Source organism: Mastacembelus armatus, chromosome 15 (genome assembly GCF_900324485.2).
Source record: "Mastacembelus armatus chromosome 15, fMasArm1.2, whole genome shotgun sequence".
Classification (NCBI taxonomy): domain Eukaryota; kingdom Metazoa; phylum Chordata; class Actinopteri; order Synbranchiformes; family Mastacembelidae; genus Mastacembelus; species Mastacembelus armatus.
This window is the reverse complement of record NC_046647.1, coordinates 20833072-20859158: the sequence shown is the minus strand read 5'-3', so window position 1 is coordinate 20859158 and position 26087 is coordinate 20833072. Positions and strand designations below refer to the sequence as shown.

The 26087-nt window shown below is 40.2% G+C and overlaps 1 protein-coding gene across 4 annotated transcripts in view; it reads left to right on the top strand.

Moving 5' to 3' along the window:
* Window positions 1-26087, top strand: part of cdh11 (cadherin 11, type 2, OB-cadherin (osteoblast)) — a 69627-nt gene that overhangs the window by 5608 nt on the left and 37932 nt on the right. The window lies entirely within an intron of this gene.

The following is a 26087-nucleotide window of genomic DNA, read 5'->3' as shown; positions in this document are numbered from 1 at the left end:
GATTAATGAGAAATTTCATCCATTTCAGTATTGATGATCAGAATGCACTGGTGACAAGGGTATTGATCAGATTAGAATGAGAACTGATTACTCCAGGTAGAAAGTGATATCGATCAGAGCATCCTGTGCCTGTGTGCGTGTGCGTGTGTGTGTGTGTGTGTGTACCTAAGCTTTTCTTGCCCACTTTCAGAGTGTGAAAGCAAAGGCAGTGCCAGTGTGATTTTGCAGGTGGTGAGTGTGTGTGTGTGTGTGTACTGTGTAAATTTATATAAGTGTATGTGAGGGAGAGCATATTTGTGTAATCCAGTGTAATTCGTTTTCTGTGACAGTTGTTAGGTGCAGTCAGGTGGTTTGTGGTCTCATGATACCAGTCACATGAGATAAAGAAAAGCAAGGTTGTTTTTTTTTCCTGACCAATTTTAACTGCATTTGTGCTTTGGTAGACAGTATTCAGCAGGGACAGACACAGAAAAACATGAAGGATGGAGGGAGGGAAGAGATATAAGATGAAGGCCAAGCATAAAGTTCAACTCATATATGAATTTCAGATTTTGTTTGTATTCTTTTCTAAGTTTGGTACAAAATGTCTACGCACTGGGGTCAGTGGGGTTTTTTTTTTGCATTTGCTTTTATGCCAATTAATAATTCACAGCTGAAAAGGTTTGTGGTTTGACAGATTTGTATGAAGTACAGTAGAGTCCATGAGAAAGAAAGGAAGAAGGAAAGAGAGGCTAGTTTCTGCACACGGGTCAAGGAGAGATTTAATGAGTCGTTTGCTTCTCATTATTCAGGATAATAACTAACAGCGTGTATGTGAGTATGCATGTACGTGTGTTCTGTTTCTCTTTTGGAGCAACCAGTAAGGCAGTCATTCAAAGTTCCCTATTCTCACTTTGTCTCCTCTCATCCTTTGCTGAGTTTATCACAGATTCACATTAGGACAGCAAACAAAGAGTATTCTGATTCTTGATAAACTTCAAATTATGAATCCAATAGGTGTAACAAAAGGCTGATGTTTTTCTCTTTTTCTTTGCCCCTGCCACCTTGATTCGGTCTCTCCCTTTATCACTCCCCTCTGTAAAACCTGCCGATATGTGCCTCATACATTCACACAGACTGAGTGTGTGTTTGAAGACCGTGTGTTGTTGATTACCATAATTAACATAGTTATGTTAATTGTAGTACGCTAATTTTGCTGATGGAACACATTTGTAAAGGTGAACTCTACTCTCAGACAGCTATGGCCTCTAGGTACGGTGTGTGTATACGTACATGCGCTGATCCCAACGGTTTCTCAGTGTGTTCTGGGCGTGTTAGCAGCTGACAGATCGGCTCCAAACAGGTGGAGTTTGCTTTTAAACAGAATTCAACTCACGTGCTGACACAAACAGGCACAGTGATGTTGAAATCAGAAGGCTACACACACACACACACACACACACACACACACATATACACACAGTATTAGTGGTCAGAAACGCAAAGAGCATATCTGATTATCACTGGGTTGGATCACAGGGGTGGATGGAGAAACATGCAGACTGACAGATAGTTTAACTAAAAAAAACAGCATCCTGGTGGATGTAACTATGACCTCTGTCTGTGCAGGAACATTTGTCATGTGTCCCTCCCTGCACATCCTTCCTTTGTTTTGCCACAGTTTAGACTAACAAGAAAGTGAGAAATTAAATTGTATGACAGTGCACAGAGGGCAGGAATAGCGGCATAATGAACATAGCTAACATAAAGCTTGAAGCAGGATGCATGACAAATCGTTATGTGTAGCGACCAATTTCACAGTGAGAGTAGGGGCTCTGGTGCCTGTGAGTGTAAACTTTCCTGAAATAAGCACCCTATTCTCCATGTTGAGCATCATTTATGATGATATCTATTGTGGCTGAGATAGAAGTAGGTTTAAGGCAGCAGGACGTTTTACCTATTTACCTATGTGTAAAGAAAATGAAAGCCATTAGATGGTGTTAATGTTTTTGTCCATGTCAATGAGATGATCTGGTCATGACTGGAATGAATAGAAATGTTTTTATTTTACAGACTGTAATGTCATTTATCTCACTGTGTATATAAACATCACTTGGATAAATATGAGAAGAGGCTTCATAGCCACTCATATTCTAATGTTTCCAGCGTGTATGTGCGGTTCTAGCATTAACCAGTCAGCTTGCTGCCAAGGCCTGCTCATGATGTCAAAGTAAAGCTTTGATCACACTGGGACTTTTCTAGTAGTTCTCATCCTCTGCTGTCGCTTCCTCTCCCTCCTCTCCCTCCTCTCCTTCCTTCCAACCATCCTCCTCTTTCTTTCCTTTCTCCTTTCCCTGTGGTTTCTTTTTCTCCTCATATTTCCTCCTCCTGTCCCCTCTTTGTTATGCCCAAGCCCTTTTTGTGTTTTGTCCCCCTCTTCTCTATTTACCTACAACGTGAAAAGATGAAAAGAACATTTACTCACTGAAAAATGGTCCAAAAATAACCCTAGCTATGACAGATATTTAAAATGGAGTTTAATAGTTAAATATACAACACAACATACCTACTAATCGCTACTATCCGTACTATAATGTTAGTTAAACCTTAGGAAGAAATGTATGACAGAGGTAAACATCTATTTTCTCATTGCATAATAAATACGTTTACTAATGAACAACTCTCCAAAACACTCTGAATTTCTTGTGTGAGCAGAATCTGTATTGATTGAGCTGATTGATTGTATACCTGCACCCTGAGATTATATAACCACTGCCTTAGCCCTGAATGAAACAAACAGAATCGCACCGTATAAGGTAGGATGTGATGGCGTAACAGCAGATGATGGTTCGCTCACAAACAGACACACGTAAAAGGTGAAACACATGGGACACCCAGACACAGACATTATTCACACACAAGCCTGTTTTCTTTTCTACGAGACAGAGCATTACTGCAAGCTTGACCTCTTTACTATAATAACCCCTTTCCATTTGCCTCTGTTTGTTTATGCGTATATACTTTTTTTTTTGTCCTTTCTCCCTCCCTGTTATCACTCCAACTCCCACGCTCCATTTTCCTGTCCCTCTGACTCTTTTTTTTAATGTCCTCCTCCCATTTTTCATGCTTTCATTCCCTTATCCCCTCCCCTATGTCTCTCTCTAGCCATGCTTCATTGACTAGGACACTTATGATCATGTAATATTCCTGAATATGACTGCTGCTTTTTCATTGCATAGTATTAATTTCACTTTTTCCCCCCATGACAGCAGCTCAACTCCAGTATATTTCTTTGCCCACTTAATGCCCTAATTCCCGAACATGGCTGAGAGACCTGTGGAGTAACATTTATATAAAACAAAGTGAACTAACTCAACTATTTCTTTTTTATTTGGTCATCTGTCCTCTAAGGTCTGTTGGTGTAGCTGCTGGTTTTTCCTCATTTCTATCTTTTATCTGTGTCTCTTCTTCACAATAGCCTCCATTTCTCATTCCCTGCTTTTATCTCTCTCTTCCACTGTCTCTTTAGGTTTCAGTTGCGGCTGTGCTGCCCTTTTCAGTGAAAGGATAATCAGTGAATGACAGATATAGCTTCCTCCAGAACTGACTAAATGTTATGTCACTGTAGAAGGCCATGGGTGTATATATAGGAACAGGTGGCAGGTCTGGTACAAGGCCTTTTCTCTGCCGTCCAGTTGCTGAGAGTTTTCCTCGCTCTGCCATTAATACGTGTGTTAAATAGAATTAACACCTGAAAGAAGTCTGTGTCTCTTTGTTTTTGAGCAGCTGTTAATGTGGGTGAACACTTCACGCTTGAAAACAGCACTAAACTGAGCTGACAGGTCACAGTTTTATTTATAATATTAACCTATTTTAACAAAGCCATGCATAATTAGGAGTTTTTCCCTTTAAACACTGGATGTTTACCATGTAGGGATATGTTTTTTTTTTTTTTCATGGATACTAAAGTGGCAGTGTTCGTCAGCACAATTCATTTGAAATATACACACAGATAATCCAGCTGGAGTTATTTTTAAATCCAGTGAAGTAACTGCTTTGAGCCATTTTCATCCATCCTATGTGTTTTCACTGTTTATGTGGAGTGACATCAAATTTGTCATAGACAAGTTTATTTTTATTCCGATGTTATGAAAGCGAGTGCCATCTACATTGTTTATATTCTTGTGGCAAGGTTGAACAAACAAGGTCACAGTCTTTGTGTGTTTGTCACTCCAGTGTGCCCATGCATGCAGGGGGTCTTCACATACGATGCTAAATGCTGACTAAGCAAGGTCACTGTGTATTCTGTGTATCTGTGTGCACACGTCCACGCACCGGAGCATGAGCATCACCAGAACAACAAATAAAAGTCATTTGAGGCAGTATGTCAGCATGTGTCTGTGTCACCTAAAGGTGAGACGCATGAGATCACCCTTTGCTCTGTGTGTGTGTGTGTGGGTGGGTGTATTCAGCCTGCAGCTTATTTTTATGAGAGACAGAGAGACCTGAACAGTCTTCCAAAATGTTGACAAAGTTTTAGTTTTGAATAAAATTTCTTTAAAGTTAGATATAACTTTACACCGAGTTTATAGATTCGGTGGTAAAGGATAGAGTATGGATTAGGAGCCTGATCTATACTGTGGAAAGTCCTTACAAGTATACTGTAATGATGAGGTGTGTGTGTGCATGGGGGTGGGCATATAAGGGTACATAGATCACCACTTGTCTAGACAGCTGCTTTGACCTTTTAATATTAGATAATAGTTGTGATGTTTTATTCACAGAGCATGCTAATATTTTATTCAACAAGGCAATGCACCAATCTTTAAGAGCAGCTTATAGCAATACAACCTGTGTCATCTGGTTTCACTCTTCAGATGAAAAGAAATGTATCAAAGAAAACATCTTGCTGACATTTGGAGGTGAGAAAAAAGTGACTCTTATGTATGAGGAGCTCCATATTCTATCTATCCTTCAGATACAGCATTCATCTGATGCATCTATTCAAAGCAGCAGGTTCAATTGCATAAGAACACTTCACTGCACAGTGCTACTGGTGTTGAGAACCATACCCAGAAACATTAGCTCACAGCTGCTAGCTGTAGTTTGAATGTCATTATATGCTGCAACTTCTCAGAAAGTAAGTTTTGGATACATTGTGGTGAAGACTGAGGTACTTTCAAAAACTGCTCCTGCAGAATATAGAATATTTTTTAAAATTATTTTTTGACTGCTTTTAGCACTAATGCAGATATTTAGGCATGAATTACAACTAGATGGCTATCTGTAGACAAATACGCATCAGTGTGGGGCACCTTGAGCAAAAGACTGATTCATATAGGGGTCTGGAGCTAGAGTGAAGTTTGAAAACCAGCAGCAGCTCAGGGTTACTGAGGTATGTGATTGCAGCTCAGAACAACAAAGGGCTCTCTGTGTCAACCTTCTAGGGGGGGACTTGGCTTCAATAACCATGTGGCGATGGAGGATGGTAATTATCATTACACATTCAGTGCGTCCATGCAGTGGTTTGGAAAACAGAAACCAGAAGGAGAGGAATATAAGAATGGAGGGAGACAGCAGAGGGAATTGTTCTGCTGGGGAGGATGTGGCACTAGGACCCTTGATCCTCCTGTTGGTCACTGAGTTGAATGTCTGGCTGGGTGGGTGAGGGGTGGGAGAAGGTGATTTAGAGGGGTAATTAGGGTCATTACACATGCAGGGTAGGTGTAATGGTCCGAAACATTGTTGATCATTTCCTCCATGCCCACCCCCTGTTCCCGTCAATTCACCATGACTAATCCATCTCCACAGAGTTAATTCCAAGATAAGTTATGTGATAAAACTGTTGTGAAAGAATTAAACTATACTGGTAACAAAAAGGTTTGCCTAGACATTTGCTCAAAACTGTGTATGTGTTTAAATAGATCCACACCAATACAAATGCAACATACTGATCAATAGCATACTGAACTCCTATAGGAACTCCTAGAATTTATTTCATGAAAGGTTGTACATGATTTATTAGCAACAGGATCAAAGCTCAAATCAATTGAGAACAGCACAAAGTTCCAGCAACCTGCAGACAGAGAGCTGCTATTCCAGAAGTTGATCCTATGGGTTGTTTAGGTTGAAGCACTGGTTGACCATGTTGGAATAAAGCCTATCACTGCACATTATCATTGTAAATAAAAACTGCTTCAAAGCTATAAAATCACCAATGACTTCTACGTGAACAGATCATGACCTGCCTTTGAGTCTCTATGTTCTGCTAGTAAGGTCTCCATGTCATTTACTGGATAAATGGGATTGGGGGGTGTACAACCCAAGCTGAAGGGTGGTCTTTAGAGGATTAGTGGCATCCACTAAGACCTTGTGTTCTGCCCCTTGCCTCCTCAATAGAGCAAAGCTAATCTGGGTCTGCTTAGGACTGCTTCCTTCATCTCTTGGGTGACTGTCCCCTCCCTCTTTCTCTGCTTTCCATCTCAACGTAAGCATTTTACCGTGTCGCCCAAGGACACTTTGGACACATGGATGCAGATGCGCATGTATTTCAATGAAAGATGTGTTGACCTTTGAGCCACATATTCTGTCACATCCCTTGGCCAAACACTGCTGCAAACGTACAGAGGTCTCCATCAAGCTCGATTTCACTCTGTCATCTGTCTGCCTCTCTGTGCACTCTTACCCACAGGGAACAACATTTACCCTCATCACTTAGAAGTTTGATGCCAAGTACATAAATATTCAAAAAACAAATCGTGCGACCTCCAACGTTACTTTCTTAAATGTATGCATCTTTCTCACTGTCTCTTCTTTCCTCTGTCTCCTCACTCGCTCCCATGGGTCATGGTGTCAGCTGTTGGACAATAGGACAGCTGTATCCAGATCAACCAAAGAGCTACAAGCCCCTGAGAGTGGGATTAAGCCAATTAGTAGCTGTCAATCACCATGACATATCATGGACAGCTAGATCAATACATGGATGGATGGAAGAGGGGTTGGAGACAAGGTGGCACTGGCATGGAGAGAAGTGTGGCTACATCAAGAGCTAAAATAATGAAGAATGAAGGAAAAAAAAAAAAAGATGTCTGGGGGTGTAAAATGGAGAGCGTAAACTAGAGGCATGGTTAAACTGGAAAAAGAAGGGAACAGAAATCACTTTTGAATAGATCAGTTTTCAAATATATGAAAGAATCAAGAGAAAAACAACTAAACCAAACTAGTGCAGATTTATTTTTTCAGCTTCTACTGATGCATTGTAGTAAAAAAAAAAAAAAACTGTAGAAAAGACAACAAGAGAGGCTGCTTCTTATGAAGTGATTGCAATAAAATACTGTGTATGATTAAAATAGTACATTGAAATGTAGATATGGAAGAAAAAAGGAGGAGAATGTATGGAGACTTAAGGGCAAAAAAGATCTAGGGAGATAAAGAGTAGTTTTATAATAAGCTTGCAACCCCAAGAGGGGTTAAAAATGAATAGGTGTGCAAATAAGCCCCCCTTTTCCATGCCCTCCGTTTCTCTTTCTTCCTCCTCATCTCTCTGTCTCCCATCTGTACAGTCTTTCTGGGTGTGTGTTCTGTATTGCAAAAAGTACCGCAGGATAGATAGATTTTATCATGGGTAGGGACTTCAGAAGATCTGCTTCTGACAGCTGAGAGAGTGAAAAAAGCCCCAGTAGTGAATCAATAGGCCACAGGGAGAATGATGGAAAGGGAGGAGGAGGATGTGGGGAGTTAGGGGGAAGGAAGGCAAAAAATGATGCAAAAAAGGAGAGGAAATTAGAAAAGAGGGGAGTAATAGGGATGCAGATGGTTAATAAAGCACCATGCCATCAAATTCAAGCAAGGGATAAAGAAAAGGATGGTTTGAGAAAGATGCAAAGGCTGCATCAATACTCTGAAGTTAAGTCATTTAAATCAAGAAAGACTCAAATAATGAAACTGAATGATAGAATAGTGAGGAGGGGGCATTGAGTAGAGTGGAAAAGGAAGGGGGAAGATCTTAAAAAAAAAAAAAAAAAAACAACTTTGGCACATCTGTCATCTAGACTATTAGGAAATAATTGAGACTGAATATGCCTTCAATTGCAAAAAGCTACTGTTCCTTTTAATATTTAAGCTCATTGAGGAGAAAGTGAATTGACTGTAGAACTACAGTACAGTACTGACAGTATAGGCAAAGGGAGAAAGGGGAGAGGAAGTGAGGAGAAGCAAAAGTGGGAAAGGGAGAGAGAAAGAAGGAAAGGAAGAGAATAAAAGACGGTGTATGAAGATCCAAACAAGTTAAGGATGTGGGTGAAAAGTGGAGGATGCAAGAAACACAAAGAGTACAAAAACAGATATGGCAAAAATGGAGGGTGATTAAACAAGGAGTGAAAGGGGGATGTTTAAAATGCAATAAAGATGAATAAAATGGAGAGACTCCATAAAAGAATTAAAAAAATGAAAGGACGTATGAGGGAGAGGAGACACGGCAGCAATTTGAGAAGAAGAGGATGTTGTTGTATGAATATGATGCTTGGAACATCTGGCATGACTCTCAAAAAGAAAAGTTCTCCAGTCCTTTGAATTTGTATATTTAAGTGTGTGTGCATGTGTGTGAAAGGAGGGTATTGGATGGGGTCTTTGTTAGTCTAAAGCAGTGATGCACAAAGACACACCAACCAGGCCTGCCACACTCACTTATATACGCCTGGCTGGGTGCAGAAAGAGAGATCGAAGGATTGAGGAAAACAGACCTGGACAGACAAAAAAAAAAAAAGAAAGGCCTGATGGAGAGAAATGGATGCAGAGAGGGGGACAGAAACCAGGAGGAGAAGGACAGATGGAGGGGAGGGCTGGGAAGAGACCAGGAGCGAGACAGAGAGAGAAAGAGTCAGAAGAGAGATTTGTTTTTGATTGATTTACCTCGCTCTCCAAGGCCACAGAGTCATGTAATCAGCAGGAGGATTTTTGATCTGGACTCTTTACAGAAGGATGTGTCTGTTTTTCAGCTCATTCTTGTGTCTTGCAGGCAACGCATATGAAGTATTTATTTTTTCTGTGACGTAAATAATACTCATGACTCACAGATGTTCATGGAAATACATGCTAACCATATTTACTCTTTTTTTAAACCATATGGAAACCTACTTTCAAACCTTTCAAAACCTTAATTTTCAATTAAATGTTTTGTTTTGTTTTTTTCTTTTTTATATCTTTCAAGAAAATGAGAATAATAGCTTTTATGTTCTCCAAATCTAAAAGAAATGGTTTTTTTTTTCTTTCCAAAAGCTCTTAAGTATATTTTACGCCTGCCTTGCTTCCCAAGAAGACTTTGAATAATTCATGTTTTTTTTTTCTTCAGTAGCACATTGTTCTAAGTTTTGGATGATATTGTGCTTGTTTCTTTCTCTTTAAATATGTATCTGCTGTATATTTTACAATTAATAATTTTACTTTGGTAAAAGGAACCTTTTATATGTAATACTTCGGAAAATTCCTTCAAGCATTCATCCCTCCTGTCATCTGTTCTCGTCTCTGTTGTATTTGTCTCTCTATTCCTCTTTAAAAGTCTATTCTGTCTGGTCTTTGAGATCCTAACAAGCATATTTTCCGCCTGTTTTAACCCTTAAGGAGGCCCTGAATAATTCACTAGTTTGTGCGCCCACTAGTTTTGCTAAAGGGTCAGTCGCAAAGCTACCGGGTATACATTTGCAAATTAGGGTAATCCACCTTTATGATTCCCTGTGCATGTGTGCACGGCAGTGTATGTGTGTGCGTGCTTTTTGGGTGTTTAGACGGGTCAGGCTCTCAGGTTTTAAGACAAGGAGCGTTTTGTCCAACAAGAATTTTGTGGTGTGCGTTTGTGTGTGCGTGTGTGTTTTAGCTGTCGAGTGCTGAGTGCTGCCAGGATTTGTAGCTGTGCTACCACAATGACCCTTTCATCCGAAGAACCATCTGATTGTGTGCGTGTGTGTGTGTGTGTGCATGCTCGTGCATGCATTCATGTGTGTGCGAGTGATTTTGTAGGCCTCCTTTCTGTGCAACCCAATCTCTTTATCTGTCCAGAACAATAAAGGAGGGAGGCCTGAAGGCACAGACACCAACAGACAGACAACGGACACACAGACAGACAGCAGGAAGATAAGCAGACACAACCTGATGCAGACACACTAAGAAGAGCTGTATAATTCAGGTCACTAGCATGGGCTAAACACACATACAATAATCACTGTCAGTGAGGGTAAAACGTCTTTGCTATCTTCCATCTTTCCATTAAAACAGGTGTCCTGAACTGTCAACAGTGAAAACAAGATGGGCTGCCACAGCTTTTCTGTCCACCTCATGGACTACAAAGTCTTACTAAATGCTCTGAAAATGATCCCTCATGAAAAACGGTTGTGTGTGTAACCTCCTTGACATGCAACTTACACTCTTATAGCAATGAGAATATGGAAAAAATTCCAAGATTACAAACAGCAGCAGCATGCAAAGTGCTAAAGCTCCAGGAAGGAATTGAGAGCAAAGCAGTGATGTAGAAAAGCTTTCAGCTCTGAGATAAGAACATATTAGGGCGAGCACATGGTGGGAAAAAGGCAGGAGGAGACCTGAAAGGCAGTTTTTGGCAGGTTTTTTAGCCTACAAGAGTAAGTGTGGAATGAATGAATGGAGTCATCATTGGAAATGTTTCCACCTCTGCGAAGCCTAAAGATAGATTAGAGTTAGATCATAATGTATATGAGTATGCAGCCCCAGTGCTTCATCTGTAACAGTAGTCAGCGTTTGAAGGCATCTTTGTTCGCTGAATATGGGAAAAATGATTTAAGGGGAAGAGGAGGACAGAGAAACAAAAATGGAGACAAAAAAAAGGAAGGAAAAGTAGCACAGTACAAAAGTAGTAAAGCAGAAGTCAAAGAATAGAAAAAAGAAATGAGGCAAAAAGAGACCAATGGAAACTCTAGCTGTGCAGGACTTGCTTGTTCACTGTAGTATTGACATCTGTCTGTGTGTGAATGTGGTGCCAGTTTTCCAGCTGTGAATCTGCTGAGACAAACCTGGTCTGACAGCAATCACACACATACTCAAACTACCTGCTTTAAGGGGATATCATTTCGAATTCTGTCTTTCTTCCAACTCTGCAGATGTGTCTTTTGGCCTTCCCAGGCTCCTAATTTGATGAGTTTTCCATGGCTGGGCCCCCGAGTCTCTCGGTGTGCATGAGACTGTGTGTGGTTTTGGCAAAGGGGCCAAGCTATTTCTGGCATTCATGATCAGTTGGACATGCTAGGCAAGTCTGGGTTTATTGTTTACTGTTTCTTACATTTCACATGGTCTCTTGCTTTGATTTCTTTCCATCTTTTCACCCCTCACTAATGGACTCTCTCCTGTGTTTCTCCTTCACTTACCGCTCTACCAAGCTATGCCCAAACTTTGGATATGTTTAAGAAAAACTATTTAGTTAATACCTTACAGATAAAAATTCCATTATAATGGTTTGATATATATATATATATATATATATATATATATATATATATATATATATATATATGTGTGTGTGTGTGTGTGTGTGAGATATATATATATATATATAGCCAATTTCACAAAAACAAGAGGCAGAACTTTTTGGACAATGAAGGTTGATTCTGTACATCATGACAGTGGAATCTGGGTGGTCCTGGAGAAGGTGGATCCATCGTTCTGGGAACTGTGGTTGTTAAATTACAATATTAGTGGCGGGAGGATGTCAGAGACAATGTAGTAAAGTGTTTTGTGTGTTAGGGAGACAGGGAGTGAGAGAGAAAGGCTCTGTAATGTCACTCATTTACATAACACTACAGTCAACTGAAGTAAAGGAGACGCTTCTTTTAATGGTGTGTCCCAGACCCGCAGGGAGACACAGCAGGAGGTCAGAGAACACAGCACACACACATACACACAGTAAACGGCTAATAAAGTAGCTGAGTGTGATGTAAATGGTTAGTCTTTTTATGTCTCCTGTTTGTTCCTGTTCCAGTCAGTGGCAGCTCACATTGCTCCTTCTGCCATTCAACCTTTTCACCCTAAACTTTAACCTCCTTAGAGAAAGAGAAGAAGCCAGACAGGCTGCTTTTTCTGGTGTAGTAGGAATGTGTGTGTAAATATGAATGGTCTTTTCTGCCTATTTTAATTCTCTGTTTGTTCACCTAGCATGTTGTGACAGAAAAGGGCACTTCCTGGTGTATCACAATACAGAGAGATGCTGATTTGAATGGAGGTGATCTGTTTGCTCCACTTAGTCTCTGTTTTACCAGACAAATACAGAAAAGGACAACCCCTGCTATCCTGCAGGGTGCTACAACACACTGAATTCAACCTTTTTTAATATGTATTTTACCAGACGTACAGTGTTAGAAAGCTGATGCATCAATATTTAAACTCACACAGATGTTTGAATCATTTTCAAGCTCGATCTGGGGCAGTTTATTTTCTCCTCAAACAACTAAGCAATTCATCAAAAGACATACAGAACTTTTCAGTGCTGGATAATGCCATTAGCAACACTGCATGGCTTTCAAAAGGATAGCTTCAATTGCAGTAAATATATAAATTAGTATTGTATATCAGATAGACAGGCTGGGAAAGACAGACATGATTTCGAATGGCCAGGCGTTACATATGAATGTCATCATACATACTCGTGCTCACAGGTAATCAGGGCTCTCCCTTTATCTTTGCCTTTGTGTGTAGAAGTGTCAAGAAAGTACGACAGAGGCAGACTTGCCTTGTCCTACATGTGTAAAACATTTCAAAAAGTGTCTGCAGTGCGACTGGTTTGGCCTCTGCTCACGTCTGTAATCAACCTCCATACCAAATTCATACAGGCCAACAAGAATTGTAAACACCACTAACTCACTATTAGCACCACCGGTGCTCCTTGAAATCTGTTGATATTATGAAATCACTATACTGCAGCCAAGTAACGTCACAAAGAGCAAACAACACACAAACAAAATTACAGAATAGTCCTTGAGGTTTGGTTTAATGGCACACTAAAACTAAGTGGGTTGCTTGAAAATCTGCGACTGGGGAAGCAGGTGTTTACTGCCCACTGTGTTTTGTTCTGCTTTTCATTTACTTAGTGCAGCCTCTTTATGCTTAGCTACAGCCCAGGACACACCCAGCATCTCTGCTCCCTGCCCACATCCCCTGAGGCTGTTTAAAGGGGATCGGTGAGCGACTGTGATGTGTGTGTGCATGTTGCACTAGTAGCTAGAGTAATGAATTTTGTGGTTATTCATAACCAGCCAGGTAGAGACCTACAAAGCAAAGCAACCGCAATTTCACTCTCTCTAAATATCCATTTCTCTATCTCTATCCTTCTAAATGATGGATCTGAATAATGGATAAAATAATAGATTAAAAAATCCTCTTTACTTCACTCCTAAGCTCTTTATATGCTTTTTGTCTTCCTGTCTTACATTACAGCCACAGTGCACTGCAGCTCTGCCCATGACATTTCACTTTTGTTATTTGTTGCTTATAAAGTTAATGATCAATGAATTAAAGATTTTTCAGCTGTTCTGTCAATTTTAAGTCTTTCTGGATAAATCTCTCACTTGGAATTTGAAAATGTAAATTAATTAGTCTGTATGTGATTATCCATATGGGAAGATATTAAAACCAATTAGAGCCTTGTTTGGGAGATATTTTTGCATGTGTGCACATGCAAATCAGAGCTCGCACCCTCTCTGATTATCAAACACGAACTCACACACCTGGGTTCACAAACGCAAACCATCCATCCATTTTCTATACCTGCTTAGTCCTAACCAGGGTCCCAGGGATCTGCTGGAGCCTATCCCAGCTCTCTTTGGGTGAAAGGCAGGGGTCCACCCTGGACAGGTCACCAGTCCATCACAGGGCCACATAGAGACAGACAACCTCACACACTCACACTCACTCCTATGGGCAACTTAGAGTCACCAATCAACCTGACATACATGTTTTTGGACTGTGGGAGGAAACCAGAGTACCTGGAGAAAACCCACACAAGCACAGGGAGAACATGCAGACTCCACACAGAAAGGCCTCTGATGGGTTTCAAACCAGGAACCTTCTTGCTGTGAGGCAACAGTGCTAACCACCAAACTGCAGCAAAGACAAACCATCATTGTAAATAGGTCAAATCTCTCTGACCACAACCATCCAGAGAGCCATTTATGTATATGGCCTTGAAGAATACAAAAATACGTACTTTCTTCCACACAAACACACACCCACAAATACATACATGCTGCAGGGCTCCCACAGCTCCATTATTTTTCTGAAGTGGTCTTTCAATTCCACGGCTGCTGCTTGAGGGTAAGTGTGTATTTGTGTGTGCACGCGACTGTGTGATACCATGATGGGTGGGAGGTGCTTGACAAAAGATTGTGACATAAACCATTTATAGTGCAGCCCGAGTGTGGGAGTGCAGGTGTGTGTGTGAGATGCTGTTGACATTAAATACTCTGTGCTGGTTAGTCTGGAGCAGGGCACATCTAGTGATGAGTGAACTATAAAACAGAAGGGAGGAAAGAAGAAAGCAGAGGAGGAGAATTTGTGATTTGTGTTGTGCAGGAGGACTTGAGATGGGAAACTACTTCTGATATTTTGCTCTGATCAGTAAGTAAAAAGTGTTTGTCCCATGTAAATTGTTGCATAGATGCTCAAACATCACGTAACAAAAGTAATCGCTCACTTTTAATTCATATATTTTCAGCTTAGCTAAAAACAATTACCCGCCAGCTGCAGCAATTAATGGTGAAAACAACCTATGTTTATTTGTGCCTATACAATCAGCTCATGAGCTGAATCAGCTGCTGTGTGAAGAGATGTGAGAGTTTAAACATGCTCGCTCATTTACACAAAGGTGGCCTCACATCTGTGTCGCCACGTGAACGGCTTCACGTTTCCTCTGATGTTACAGACAGTTGACAGGTAGTTAAAAAATCCAGGCAGCGGAGCAAGAGAAAAGTAAGTTTGGAGAAGAGGCCACGTGTGGAGACAGCATAACAAGCAGCCAATTAAGAGGAAAAATGTTTTATACTTGCAGGAAGTCTGGACCCAACTTGTAGCTTTCCGATGGTACATGCAAAGGACACAAAACTGATTGAAGGCTAATGGATCCAACTTTGTACACAAAGCCTTAATTTGTGCTGCTGAAAAACTTCACCTTTACACCCCTTCAGCTGCTTTTGTCAGTTTAAATTTCTCCATAGCACTTACTGAATTCAACAGGCAACAAGTCAATGCTCAATGACCCCAAAACAAATGTAAAAAATGTTTAAGAACAGGTAGAAAGTGCGACAGAGGAGGATGCAGAGGCAGTAAGTGGGATTCTCCACTATCCGTTTCATCATTCCAGCTGCAGTCAGGAGTCTAATTGATTACGCCGACCTCTATTTTCTAACTGCAGTCTCTTCATTGATCCAGTTACCGCTGCCGCTGCTCAGCTCTCTCCAAGTGATTCTCCTACTCATTGCTGCCACACAGAGGACCACTTAACTCTGCAGCATCAAAAAATACTTTAATGCAAAACCTCAGTCAACTCCTTAGTGATTCTTATAACAAGTGAAAGAGGTCATCTAGAGGCTGAGACCTGTGGTTGGTCTTTAAGTCCAGGTTTAAAGCAAATTTAGCTAAATTAGCCAAATTGAATCACTAATGTGTTTACTAGCCTGATAGGATTTAAAGTTAACCTTGAAAAATGAGAAGGTTCCCCCCGTTCTGAGTGGCTTTCATATCAGGGTAGGCCAAGGTATAGGACTAATTTGCAGCATTATGCAAAAGTATTAGTACATTTTATTAAGGCTTATGCCTGAATGGAGGATACAAACATAAATTACATCAGTCACACACTCCACCAGCAGCAGCCTCATATGTTCTGCTACTTTACCTTGAAATCAATTTTATATTAGGTCATAGTGTTTGCATGTCCTCCAACAGAGGTCACAACCTATACCTGCTGACTGGGTCTCCTTTCCTAAATTAAAAGACTGCATCGCATTACATACACAGCCACAGACAAACACATGCAGGAAAGCTAGAAACACACCAAGCAAATACACACACCCACACACAGCACATCGTATTACCTATATAAGGACAAAGCTATTGCAGCTAGCACAAAGAAACCCGATAGGCTTTTAACATTTAGACAGCAGGGCTGACTATAGCTATACCAACTAGATCTAATAGCACATACAGAGAGAGGAGGGGGCAACAGAGATGGATCGAAGCTGACTTTACATTTCAACCTTCTCATAGTACGGAGAGAGAGAAACAGGTTAGAGGGGTCAAGAGATGCAGTGGTGGGCAGACGACAAAAAGAGATTGCAGGAAAACCATGTTTGAAGTTGGAGAAATGACTAAAATTAGAACACGTAGGTTAAAAAAAAACAAAAAAAAGACAGTGCTGTGTTGAGAGTGGAGATCAATTCAATACATGCTCACAGAGCCAATATAAGTAACAGTAAATGGTCCAACGAGGTAGATTTGTCACTGTATTGTAACACAGCAACTGTCATTTTAGGCTCTGATGGCTGCAGTGTGGGCAGGCTGGCTCGATAAAATTTTCTCAGTGTTTTGGCATCTCTCAGTACATCCTCACCTACACCGGGATATTTACTGGAACTAGTTGGTTTTTATTTTCAGCATTATGTTTTTCACTTACAATTGAATTATTCTCATTCTAATACTCTTACATGCATCTTTCAGGAACTGGCACGTCACCTTAGCTCCAACCGCTTCCTATGGTTTAGGCTGAAAAGGACCAGAGTCCTAACGAAAATACTGGCATTTACTTGCAGTGTTGAATTTGACCTCAAATTGAGAACAAATTCAATTTAGTGGTTTACAGCCTGTCTCGAGTCAGGTGAACAAGAAGGGGGCAGCAGAGAAGTGATGATGTGATAGAGAGAGGGAGGCAGGAAAAGAGATTGGGAGTAATCAAGAGAAATAAATGAACATCTATAAAAGATACCACCCCCCAACATGACTGTGCAGCAGGGAGGGGCTGGATCATAAAACAAACATCCCTGTATTTAGAAGGACTTCTCTGTGCCTGCTCCACATGGGGCCTGAACATTTTCCAGCAGGGATGGGACCGAACAGGCATGTGTCAGGTCACACATAACGTCCTTTTCATGCTACACAACATTTAGTAGTTATAGCTGATCACATAATGAAAATCTAACTGTTATCGAGTTCAGACAATTTGATTCCCCTTGACATTCGGTTGATGGCCAGCTGACATTTAAAGAAATGACTGACAGGAAGCAATTTCTTCTAAAATATAAAAGAAGATCTAAAATATAAAATCTGCGTGTAGTCTTTCAAATATATACTTGTGGTGATCTGCAGTGGTAAAATGAATCAGCATTAAATGCTTACTTGGCTTTAAGCTGGACATACTAGACCAAAACAACACTGCCAGCACATTACAAACGAGAAAGGGCTATTTTTTTGGCACCAAAGTGACAAAGGGTACAAACAGTACAAATTGCATGTTGCGTTGATAAGAGTTAATACTGCTCAGCTTAGCTTTCCATTACTCAGGCATATGGTGAGTGTCTTTTGCTGATTTATCATTGCTACAGGCTTTCAGTGGATCTTAAAATAAACCACTAAGATGCTGTGAGCCTAGAAAATCACCAGATGTACAATAACTTTCATATCAAGCTACTTATTTAGTGTGTGTGTGTTTTTATGATGCCTGCTTAGGACTGAAATCCATATATAGTTTTGCGGGAGCTCTTCTCTCTTCCTCTCCTCTTTGCTCCTATCCCCAGATGCCTTTTAGAGTTGTCATTGGAGAGTGACCTGTATTATCTATCTCCGACTCTCTCTCCCAACTCTGCCTCTTTCACTGTCGAAATGGAGATTTAGATAAGACAGTCTGAGCTGTGAGAGAGCAGCCACTGAATACCAAGAGACAGACCAAAAGAAATAGAGAGAGAGCAGGGAGAAGCAGGGAGGCAGGGCCAGACCTACTAAGCCATTTGTACCTTGTTTCAAACTCAAAATGTTCCTGCAAATAGAGAGGTGCTTGCTATTTACCAAGCAGGTGCACTGGACTCAGTGTTATTCGACTGTCATCTGCAGCTCATCTGCAGCTCATCTTGCTTGTTATGCAGGAGCCTCACTGTTTGGACATTTGCATGCAAGGGAGGGTTATGCAAATAAAAGGAGGACATAGAGTATGTTCAGTGTGATAACATTTCAGCTGGATTCACAAAAGCGAACTCTATGTGTGATGGTCAGTTGCCTGTGTACATCCTCCCACAGCTTAGGAGCAGGTGAAAATACCTGTTAAAAAGACAAATCTATGATATATAAATGTCAGTACAAACAGATATTTACTAAAATATATAGCAGGGCACAGCACTGAATTAGTCCAAAGACACAGAATCAACAGCAGACGCAATATATGAAGATTTCACAATAAAACAAAATGGATGGAGAGTTGTGGTTTTATGGCTCATTAAAAGAAATATATATAACTTAGTCTGTTTGTGTATTCGACCATATCCATGTCTCAGATGTTCCTGTCTGGTTTTGTTTTTCTTTGTTCATTGTATTTATTATTTGAGTGTTTGTGTTTAGGGATAGGAGCTCCTTTAGACTGCCTGACTCTGCATAGCGCGCACACACACACACACACACACACACACACACACACAGAGTCTGAGTCCACCATTTAAAATGTCCCCAAGGTGATCGATGAGGTGGCGATGGAAATGTCATCTGCTGCTAATACATTTATCATCGCTCATCCAGCCTCGTGAATTTCTGCTTTCGGTTTTCAATCATTTTTGCTCTTTTACCACGACACCATTTGAATGCAGTGATTCATAGGACTGCCAGTTATTTTCTCTGAGGAGGCAGACTGAGCATGCAGGCATCCAGCACTCTGACTGGACTCATTAATTAGTGGGCAGGACAATGATAGCCTGTGTTTACATAAAACCATGTGATAGAGTGGTAAATAAGCGCACAGAGAGCCTGAGATCATGATACACTGTCATTAAAGCCGGTACAATACCTAGTTTTATAAGTATTGGTACTTGAGCGACAGCTTTAATAAGAGCTGTATATCTAAACTGTGTGTGCAGCACTGCCTCACTCCAGGCAGAGTGGTAGCCAACACACCCAACCTTTCAAAGCACCTTGCCAAAAGATGTGCTGAGTTGTATAAATAATTTACAGAGCGATACACCAGTGATTAGTGAATGTGATAGAAAACGTTTCTCCTAGCCAAACCAGTGTGACAAGTGAACTTTGGTCACCATCAGAGTTTGACGAGGAAATTATGGGCAAGTGTGTTTAGTTTATAATTTTTAGCTGATTAACATAATTCACTCTTATTGTTTTAAAGCCTCTTTTCACGTTCTCCAAGATTTTTTTTCCTTGTTTTGTGTTGATTAAGTTTCAGGTCTTGTCATCTATAACGCCATTACTTTTTCCTAATGGTTTATTTCCCCCCCCCCAACACTATTATATACTACACTTTACAAAACACATGGTGGACCATTATCGTAATGTGTATTGATCCCTGGAGGAAACTTCTTCTTGGTTTGTTGCTGAGAAGATGAAAGTGAAAAGGGTCAGACAGAACAGTGTCTCATTGCATCTCAAAATGTCTCACTAACCCCACAGAGGGTCACTTAAACTCACAAACGATTACTTTACTGATGTTCATGACGAATTGGTGAGGAAAACTATTCTAAACCCATAAACTTGATCATGGGTGAGAAAAAGTTTCAGTAGCTCAGTATCTTGATGGACAATGCTTGTCACTTTCCCAGGCTTTGAATGTACAGAAAACAGTTTATATGAAGTGAATTTTCTAGATATTGCGATGAAACTTCTTAAACATGTTCTTAAAGTTCAGAAAATTCTCTCGTCTATATGTGATGCGGTATTAGTAGACACCTCATTGTGATCAGATTATAGGATTTTATTTTCAAGTCAGATATGCAGCTGGTTGGCTGCTTTTTAAGCTCTAAATATACTTTAAATGGCAAAAATCACAAAGTGGTGTCAAGATACAGTTGTGAGAGATCATTATATTCTCAGGAGTGTGTATGTGTGTGTGTAAACTGCAGGATGAGCTGCTGTATGAGTAAGTATCTAAATGAAAATCATCGCCAAGTAAGGCAAGTCATAACTGCGTGTGCATGTACATACATAAGAAGCCCAGCCATGCAGAACTGAATATTTAAAAAGCATATTTATTTTCTCTCCCGTCTTCTACTCCTCTCTCTAGTGCTCACTGCTCTTTATCTATCATCTCTCATTCCTCGCTTTTTTATCTCTCCTCCCCATCCTGTCAGTTAAATGACTGTTGCCCATTTCTCTCTGTCTCTCTAAGTCAACTGTCAAGCCGAATATATCTCTTACCTTCGCCACATTGTCGGTAACACACACACACACTTTCTGTTCCTGTCTGTACATGGATGTATAGTGAAGTTAGTGTGTTTTATCATTGTAGTGTTTCTGTGTTGGCTTTTAATGAGCTTGTATGCACACAGTTTGTTATCTGTGCATTCATGCATGTGTGGTTATACAGCTGCTATGCATGTTTGAGGTAAATCATCTTAAATGTTTTGAGTGCTCTGTTATAATGAAGGCAGATACTTGTCCGCCTGCGCTTGGATCAATATGAAACAACACAGGTATAAAATTCTGTGTTCATTTATGTGTGTGTGTCCCTATACGAATCAGTCTGAGGCACATAGTGATACACAGTGCAGTGAATTGGTTATGCAGTTAAAACAGGACAAAGCAATACAGGCTGCTTGTCCTAATAAGACTGTAAAGGAAAACTGCCCTTAAGAAGCATTTTTAGCAAAGGAAAATCTGTTATTGCTGTGCCCCTCCCTTTCATTTTTATATCCCCCACTACAAATTAGCTGACTACATGTGCTTCTCTTGCCAGCTTCACACCTTACAAAATGTGTTTTCTTAAATTCTAAAATGAAGAAGTTGAGTTTTTAGTTCCCTAATTGAAATTGTGCAGTGATAAACAGGGAAATGAGAAATTACCAATTTAATCAAAAGTGAAGAAATAATGAATATACAAAATGCAAATAACTCGTTTGTGCAGATAAGAACCTCGAGGGGGTAATAAAAGCATCTCACCTTAAAGCAATAAGCAAGAAGTCTGTGGTCTTGGGAACACTGAAGGTGAAGTCGAAATTACATTACTGATTTTAAAACACCGTGCTGCTTTCTGGAAATGAGCCACATTGCCATTTCAAAGCTACAGAACCTATTCAGAAAGAAATCGATGTCAGAAATACAAAGCTCTACAAACCTACCACAGCATCACCAACAGACAATACTTATGTCCCACAGCCAAATGGCTCATCTACAGTATGTTACCTTTCAATCTCCAATGCTGCATGGATGTAAGATGCAACTACAAAGCCAAAGACAAACTGATCACACAAGGTTCCTGCTGTCCCTGAGGACTTTCCTTGACACATTATCAACCTGCAGGGTCACTAAGATACAATAAAAATTAACTGAGCTTGAGCTGCCACACTGGAGGAGCAGCACATTTTTCACAGTTGGTTTGTTGACTTCTGTAGCAACTAAAGCTAACATTTTGTTTATGCAAGGCATGTGTTATTTTTTAATTATTCCTGAAGTACAGACTTTGTCAAATACAAATCAGTTGATGTTTCTGGAAAGAGAGTAATAGAAAAGATATGAATAAACTCATGTCTAACTACTACAGGGGACCCTCACCACCACCACCACCCACCCTGCAACGGCTGTTCAGACCCAACTCTGTTTTAAAAAGCGTAAGGCACCAACATGTCCGTCAGTGACCTTACACTCACGCCTGCTGCTCACACTTTCTGCAGATTTTGCAGAGTTGTGTTTTCCAGTAGCTGCAGCTTATTCCAACACTTACTTTCAAGGCATTTGAATATCAGTTTAAAATTCATGTGGGGTAACATGTGTGAGTTGATATTCTGTGTCAATATAATTTAAAGGCAAGATGTTTTGCAGCTCGCATCCTAATTGGTATTTACAATTATTAGATTGATCGTTTAAAGTCGTCTCAAACGTGATAGCAGGCATGTGATCAATGACACGACCAAGCATTCACACATTTTCCAGTTCAAGTCATTATAAACTAAATAAATCCTTGAGTTCTGTACTGTTTGTAGTGTAATCTAATTGGATTTGGTCAAACAAAAGGAGTCATCAGCACAATCAGCACTTGCTTGGCTTGAATGTTGTTCTTTTTTATTTTTAACGGCGTACTGCCAAGTTGGAAAAGTAAAGTAGCATTTGATGTGTATTTCAGACAATTTATCTTCCCATGCTCATGAGTGAGTACACTTCTAAATGAAACAACGAAAGTGAAAACTGCAGTTTTTCAAGGGTAGACAGAAAATGATTACTAGCCAACTGGAGATGGGAACAGAAAAATCATACTAACTTCAGTCTGAGATTTATCTAACCACACAGCTATTTCAGAGCATCTGACAGCGAAGCAGGTTTATATTTTCATACAAGGAAGTAGAGAAGTACTCAGCTGTCTGGAGCAGTGTTGTAGGAGTAGCACCATTGTAGGAGCAGGACGTCTGAGCTCAAGAATAAAAAATAGCCCTATAGTTACCAGCCAATCCACTATAAAACTGCCCGCCCCTTGCATCTACATCTCCTGTGTGGCATTTTATTTTAGATTCAGCAATGAGTCAGAGAGTAGGTGAGACGAAGAGGAAGAAGATAAGGATGCTTGCCTGAAGATAAAATATACTAAAGGAACGGTGCACCAAAAATAAATTTGAAGAGTGCAGATAGAGTCACCTAGTTACGTGCAGTAGTTGTATAATTTACAGACTGGTTAAAAATTTAGACAGGTCTCAAATTCCTGACCATTGCTAGGCCCCTGCTGAAACTGACACTTTTTAAAACAGTGTATGCCAATGGGACTGTGCAGGTATAAAAACCATGCAGGGAAATTCAAGCAACTGAACAATGTGTGTCGGTGCATGCAGGTGTGCATGTGCATGGACCATTACATGGTGGATGTGGAAAGCCCATGCACCTGTGAATGCATACTGGCGCATGGATAATACCGACACAGCTGGGATCCACCAGTCCTTGCCAGTCAGTATGTGTGTGTGTGTGTGTGTGTGTGTGTGTGTGTGTGTGTGTGTGTGTGTGTGTGTGTGTGTGTGGCTACCAGCTGCACCCACTGTTCTGATCCTCAAAGTCACTATCACATTCTTCTTGCATCATTTCATCACAATTGTGATGTAGAGCATCAAACTCATGAACACAAGCTCACAGTTACCAATATTTATTCTCACATTCATGCATATAATCACTTGCTCATATAAACAGGACAGAACATGTTACTTATTATGGCTGTTGTAAGCTGCTCGCTATCAAACATACACTTCACAAAATTAGTTTCTGCACCATCTGGTCTTTCAGGAACCTGTAGTCACCCTTTATCATTTAAAAGGAGCCACATAAAAACAGAGTTTGCTTATTTTAAAATGGTCATTAAAGAAATTGGTGCATATTCAACTGTTGTGATCAGTTAGGACATTTATTTTTCAGGACAGTCCTGAATGACAAGCACCCGTCAATAAACATCCATTAGTGTCAAAAAGTAACTCCAGAGGCCAAAATTATTGTTTAGAACCCTAAGTCAAGGATGTCTTCAGGCCCTCAGATGTTGCCTGGTCTCTCCAGGTAAATGTCATCTGTTATACTGCCCTATAAAGCCAGAGAACAGTATGAGGAGTAAAAAAAAAAAAAAAAAGTTTAACATTTATTTCCAGTCTGGACAAAATGTTTGCGATTGCTGCATGCTTATATAGGACGGCATGACAATGGGCTTTTTCTCCAGTTACAGTGGTAATGTTAAGATTCCAATTGGCTGCTATCAAAGAATAAATCCTTGCACCTCAATTTAGAAGCTAGATGAAACACCAGATTTTAATCCAAGAGAGTGTAATGTGTTTGTATAGAGCTCAGCAAGAGGACTATCATCACAGTAATTATTTTGGTCTCACTCCAGCTTCAGGCCTTTTAGCTAATGACAAACAACACTAGTGGCTAGATTTCAAGCTGTCTATTGGCATGTGTAGATGAGATGTATGTGCAAATATTGTGTGTGTGTGTGTTTGGGGAAAAAAACAAAAAAAACTACATTTTTGATGATTTTCTGCTGTGATGCGATGCTGAGAGATGATGCCTGTAACCTTGAATGACCTTGCTCCTGGCAGCTGCAGGCCATATCATTTCATACCTGCTTTGGTTCCTTTGTTGGACAGTTGAGAACATGATTCATACAACAACACAACCCAACAGAAAACTTCTACACGCTGCACTATGAAATGAAAGCTGGGCACTAAATGCTGGTGTTTTGCCTCTGGATGAGTAAAACAGATCTGTGCTGTGCGCCGCTTTCAACGTATGGATCCACGTTAACATCTTCTGCTGCATTGAACAGTCTGATTAGGGTCGCATTCTACAAGCCATTTAGTTTATGTTTTTTTTAAAGCAAAAACATCAATCTGTACACTCAGTGCTATGTGTTGGAGTGCAGCCATACTTTATAAAATCTCAATATTTTCTGTTTATTGTTCTTCATAGTTCAAACAAAACATAACATTCTTAGGTCTTACAGGTTTATTGTGAGAAAAATCACTGCAGATATGAACTGAATTCATCAAAATGAATCAATAGAAAATATTATCACTTTCTGGACACCTGTGTGCACGCACTGAAACATGTACATAACAGATTTGTTGGCCCACCAGTCAATAGGTCTTTATCCATACATTTCGCATGAGAACCAATTTAGACAGCGCTTTATAGTATTGACAGTGTTGTCTAAGAGGCCCTTGCAATTCCATAACATGGTGAAATCCATTTTCCCCTCACATAACAAGCTGTCATTTTCTGGTTGGAATGAGCTCAACCGTCTTCGCATACAAAGCAGGCAGATGTAGCTGCAGAATGATAAAACCGATGGCACAATGGTGACTGGTACTTCACAGAGACTTTTCTAAGATCCCACAATAGTGATTAGTGAAGGGCTTCAAAAACCATGCCCCATTTTTGAAACATCTGTGGTGCAGTTAAATACGATGCCATGTACTGTTTGCTATTACTGTCGTGCTGCGTCAGCACGTGATGTTACAGATACTGTGATATTATCCATTTCTTTCCTTATTAACAAGGTGAAAGGAGCCAGTGTACTCTGAATACAAAACAGGCTGATCTGCCACATGATGATAATCATAGCATGATGCTGATTGGTATTATACTGGTGTGATATTAGACTGAATAATTATGGATCTATACTGCTTATGAAAGGATTTGCGGCACCTTCTTTAATGAACGAATGAGCAAAAAAAAAAATAACACCCCTCGTTCCCTGAAAATTTGGTATGAATACACGTGTAAAATTAGAGTAGTACAATGAACTGTTGGAGGTCACTGGTGTTTGGTATCTGGTTGTTAGCTTGAATGAAATATAGCTAGATATCAGATAGCTATATTACATTTGTTAAACAATTATTTTCTGCAAAAGCTTCTTTGGTTTCTAATTGCTTTAAAAACGGAGGGGAGGTTAATTATTTCAAGTCTTGGTTCTTGGAGCTGTGTGATCTCACACTGCACTTACAGAAAGATGGGGATAAAAGACCAGTGGCACAGAAGATAAAGGCAATTTCTGGCCTTTTGATATTTAGCAATTACCTTTTAAAATACCTTACAGTATTTTTCATCTCTTCACTCATGTACCATCACACCCACATAATTACTAGATGGAAGCAGGGAAATTCTTTTAGAAACTCTATCGCTAAGACTGCTTCCTTCTGTTTACATGAAGTCTTGCACAAATCACACTTTTTTTTTTTACATGTGTCACACTCACAAAGAGAAGCTGCTCTGCACCAGCACCCAGCGCCACCACAGGCCCTGACGCTCCACCGGGACAGGCCAGGGTTAAGTTGCTTGCTCAATGGCTCCTTACTGGTATTTACTGATAGAGTCGAGAGCATGTCCCTGTTAATTTCCCTGCCCTGATAACGCCTCAGGTGATTGGAGGGTGGAAT